The 5000-nt window shown below is 51.0% G+C and overlaps 1 non-coding gene across 1 annotated transcript in view; it reads left to right on the forward strand.

The window, feature by feature from the left end:
- The first annotated feature begins 3786 nt into the window (after positions 1 to 3786).
- The window catches only part of LOC126436770 (small subunit ribosomal RNA), a 1909-nt gene continuing 695 nt past the window's right edge, over positions 3787 to 5000 (forward strand). The window contains exon 1 of the ribosomal RNA XR_007580908.1: positions 3787 to 5000. This exon is cut by the window's right edge and continues 695 nt beyond it. This is a non-coding gene — a ribosomal RNA (small subunit ribosomal RNA).

A 5000-nucleotide genomic window follows, 5' to 3' on the forward strand; every position in this document is an offset into this window, starting at 1 on the left:
ACCTACGTTGTACCTTAACCTAACCTACGTTGTACCTTAACCTAACCTACGTTGTACCTTAACCTAACCTACGTTGTACCTTAACCTAACCTACGTTGTACCTTAACCTAACCTACGTGTACCTTAACCTAACCTACGTTGTGCTTAACCTAACCTACGTTGTGCCTTAACCTAACCTACGTTGTGCCTTAACCTAACCTACGTTGTGCCTTAACCTAACCTACGTTGTGCCTTAACCTAACCTACGTTGTGCCTTAACCTAACCTATGTTGTGCCTTAACCTAACCTATGTTGTGCCTTAACCTAACCTATGTTGTGCCTTAACCTAACCTATGTGTGCCTTAACCTAACCTATGTTGTGCCTTAACCTAACCTATGTTGTGCCTTAACCTAACCTATGTTGTGCCTTAACCTAACCTATGTTGTGCCTTAACCTAACACTATGTTGTGCCTTAACCTAACCTATGTTGTGCCTTAACCTAACCTATGTTGTGCCTTAACCTAACCTATGTTGTGCCTTAACCTAACCTACGTTGTGCCTTAACCTAACTACGTTGTGCCTTAACCTAACCTACGTTGTGCCTTAACCTAACCTACGTTGTGCCTTAACCTAACCTACGTTGTGCCTTAACCTAACCTACGTTGTGCCTTAACCTAACCTACGTTGTGCCTTAACCTAACCTACGTTGTGCCTTAACCTAACCTACGTTGTGCTTAACCTAACCTACGTTGTGCCTTAACCTAACCTACGTTGTGCCTTACCTAACCTACGTTGTGCCTTAACCTAACCTACGTTGTGCCTTAACCTAACCTACGTTGTGCCTTAACCTAACCTACGTTGTGCCTTAACCTAACCTACGTTGTGCCTTAACCTAACCTACGTTGTGCCTTAACCTAACCTACGTTGTGCCTTAACCTAACCTACGTTGTGCCTTAACCTAACCTACGTTGTGCCTTACCTAACCTACGTTGTGCCTTAACCTAACCTACGTTGTGCCTTAACCTAACCTACGTTGTGCCCTTAACCTAACCTATGTTGTGCCTTAACCTAACTATGTTGTGCCTTAACCTAACCTATGTTGTGCCTTAACCTAACCTATGTTGTGCCTTAACCTAACCTATGTTGTGCTTAACCTAACCTATGTTGTGCCTTAACCTAACCTATGTTGTGCCTTAACCTAACCTATGTTGTGCCTTAACCTAACCTACGTTGTGCCTTAACCTAACCTACGTTGTGCCTTAACCTAACCCATATTGTACCTTAACCTAACCCATATTGTACCTTAACCTAACCCATATTGTACCTTACCTAACCCATATTGTACCTTAACCTAACCCATATTGTACCTTACGTAACCTAATTTGTGCCTTAACGTAACCTAATTGTGCCTTAACGTAACCTAATTTGTGCCTTAACGTAACCTAATTTGTGCCTTAACGTAACCTAATTTGTGCCTTAACGTAAACCTAATTTGTGCCTTAACGTAACCTAATTTGTGCCTTAACGTAACCTAATTTGTGCCTTACGTAACCTAATTTGTGCCTTAACGTAACCTAATTTGTGCCTTAACGTACCTAATTTGTGCCTTAACGTAACCTAATTTGTGCCTTAACGTAACCTAATTTGTGCCTTAACGTAACCTAATTTGTGCCTTAACGTAACCTAATTTGTGCCTTAACGTAACCTAATTTGTGCCTTACGTAACCTAATTTGTGCCTTAACGTAACCTAATTTGTGCCTTAACGTAACCTAATTTGTGCCTTAACGTAACCTAATTTGTGCCTTAACGTAACCTAATTTGTGCCTTAACGTAACCTAATTTGTGCCTTAACGTAACCCATGTTGTGCCTTAACGTAACCCATGTTGTGCCTTACGTAACCCAATTTGTGCCTTAACGTAACCCAGTGTGCCTTAACCTAACCTATATTGTGCCTCAACCTAACCTATATTGCGCCTTAACCTGACGCACGTTGTCGCTGAACCTGCTCTGTAATTGTTATGCAACTCGTTAAATTAGTGTAGTGTTGCCTAACCGCAACCCTCGCAATATAGTTCGCTATTCGCACTGCCCGGTCCCCTGTGTATCGCGTCATGTTAAACACCTTGCAGGTGTTGCTGACTTTCCACATGCTCCTGCTATACACTGTAATGTGGATAGCAGCAGGACGTACATGCCCCCCCCCCTTCCCCCCTGCCTTCGCAAGCTGGTCGTTGAGAAGTTTGCATGTTCAATGCCCTTCGCATGCCGACGTACTCAGCCTACGTTGTGGTACGGCCTGTCACCTGTCCGCCGATGTACGCAAACCCACAAACTGTACTGCACATTGGTCCGTATGTACTGAATGATACATCGTGGCACATGTGTGACCGTACGACGACTGCGCCTAGCAACGGCAGACCATACAGTCCAAATATTGTGCACGCAGCTACGTGTCGTCTCCCTATAAGAGCTGGATTGCAGTGTGGTACGCCATTCAGACGTGTGGAGGAACGGACGCCCTGGATGGCGATCAGCATGAGCAGTCTGTTGATGTAGTGGAGCGTGTATTCGGACGTAGTCGTCTCTTCTCACACACCGTGATAGCATGTTGCACCGCGTTCCACATCTGCGACATCCTGCAGAGGCCGGCTGACAGTCGTTCGCGCAATGGACACCGCATACGTACGGGGGCTACCTTCCACGTGTTCTCGAGGCGTGCACATGTTGTTGCGTCTATGTGGGCAGACGTAGTGTGTTGTGACACCTGACACAGGCATGCAATACTCGTTGCAAATGGCGATGGACGTCTACGTTTGCTGGTGACGTTACGCAAATGAACAACAGGTAACCCGTTGTGGTGCGGGTTGTTCTCGCTAGAGGTGAATCAGTGTTGGCGACGATCGGTCGAGCTATTAACCGGTTGTTTCAGGGATACCCACCATGCCCACGAACGTGAAAGGGGACCCACCATGCCCACGAACGCGAAAGGGGATCTGGTGTGAGGCGATACGCGGCGGTGGCTGGGTGGGACCGTCCCCGGCCGGTGAGGGGGGGCCGCCCGGCGTGCTGGCAGCGCGGTGCGTGGGCGCACGCGCTACAGCCGGCTGGTGGGGGCGGCCAGTGGCAGGCGCGCCGGCCGACGGACGCGGCAGGCGGCGCAGCTGCGCGCCGGCGCCCCCTGCTCGCGGCGCCTTGCGGCCAAAGTAGGTCCTCGCGGGCCCGGTGCGAAGCGCGGTGGCCATCTGCAGTGTGCTGGTCCGATTGAGGACTGTGTGCGCTGAGGATGCGCCGCCGCCCGGCGCTCGGCGCCGCGACGCCGTCTGCTGCTCGGTCGCCCCAGCGGTTCTCGCAGGTGGTTTGTATCGCAGCTGTGCGGACGTGTTGGCGCGTGCGCTGTGCTGGGAGAGTTCGCTTCGGCACCCAAGTGGGGCTTTTGTCCTTCTGTGGCGCTGGCGTTGGAGCTGCCGGTCACCGTAGGTGGCGCGTGTTGTCTCCCGCCGGCAATGCCACGACAGCACGCTCCCGGGCCTCTGTCGGCAGCGGCAAGCTCAGTTGGGAGCACGGGTGGTCGCACCTAAAGCGTCTACTCGCCTAACTCCGGGCGATTGCGCCTCTCTCGAACCCGACCAAGTACTTAGGACGGCGCTGCGCGCCGCCGGGACCTGAGAGGGTTTCGAGGTGTGTTGTGCAGGGGAGCTCAGCCTCCTCCTGTTTGCAGAATAATTGAGCGGACGCTTGCGTGTTCGCGCGGGCCCCCGGGACACACTCCCGGGCGGCCGGCTGCTCAGCTCTAGTTGACGCAGCTCCCTGGTTGATCCTGCCAGTAGTCATATGCTTGTCTCAAAGATTAAGCCATGCATGTCTCAGTACAAGCCGCATTAAGGTGAAACCGCGAATGGCTCATTAAATCAGTTATGGTTCCTTAGATCGTACCCACGTTACTTGGATAACTGTGGTAATTCTAGAGCTAATACATGCAAACAGAGTCCCGACCAGAGATGGAAGGGACGCTTTTATTAGATCAAAACCAATCGGTCGGCTCGTCCGGTCCGTTTGCCTTGGTGACTCTGAATAACTTTGGGCTGATCGCACGGTCCTCGTACCGGCGACGCATCTTTCAAATGTCTGCCTTATCAACTGTCGATGGTAGGTTCTGCGCCTACCATGGTTGTAACGGGTAACGGGGAATCAGGGTTCGATTCCGGAGAGGGAGCCTGAGAAACGGCTACCACATCCAAGGAAGGCAGCAGGCGCGCAAATTACCCACTCCCGGCACGGGGAGGTAGTGACGAAAAATAACGATACGGGACTCATCCGAGGCCCCGTAATCGGAATGAGTACACTTTAAATCCTTTAACGAGTATCTATTGGAGGGCAAGTCTGGTGCCAGCAGCCGCGGTAATTCCAGCTCCAATAGCGTATATTAAAGTTGTTGCGGTTAAAAAGCTCGTAGTTGGATTTGTGTCCCACGCTGTTGGTTCACCGCCCGTCGGTGTTTAACTGGCATGTATCGTGGGACGTCCTGCCGGTGGGGCGAGCCGAAGGCGTGCGACCGCCTCGTGCGTGCTCGTGCGTCCCGAGGCGGACCCCGTTGAAATCCTACCAGGGTGCTCTTTATTGAGTGTCTCGGTGGGCCGGCACGTTTACTTTGAACAAATTAGAGTGCTTAAAGCAGGCAAGCCCGCCTGAATACTGTGTGCATGGAATAATGGAATAGGACCTCGGTTCTATTTTGTTGGTTTTCGGAACCCGAGGTAATGATTAATAGGGACAGGCGGGGGCATTCGTATTGCGACGTTAGAGGTGAAATTCTTGGATCGTCGCAAGACGAACAGAAGCGAAAGCATTTGCCAAGTATGTTTTCATTAATCAAGAACGAAAGTTAGAGGTTCGAAGGCGATCAGATACCGCCCTAGTTCTAACCATAAACGATGCCAGCCAGCGATCCGCCGCAGTTCCTCCGATGACTCGGCGGGCAGCCTCCGGGAAACCAAAGCTTTTGGGTTCCGGGGGAAGTA

The sequence above is a fragment of the Schistocerca serialis genome, unplaced genomic scaffold (assembly GCF_023864345.2).
Source record: "Schistocerca serialis cubense isolate TAMUIC-IGC-003099 unplaced genomic scaffold, iqSchSeri2.2 HiC_scaffold_1245, whole genome shotgun sequence".
NCBI classification, from domain to species: Eukaryota; Metazoa; Arthropoda; class Insecta; order Orthoptera; family Acrididae; genus Schistocerca; species Schistocerca serialis.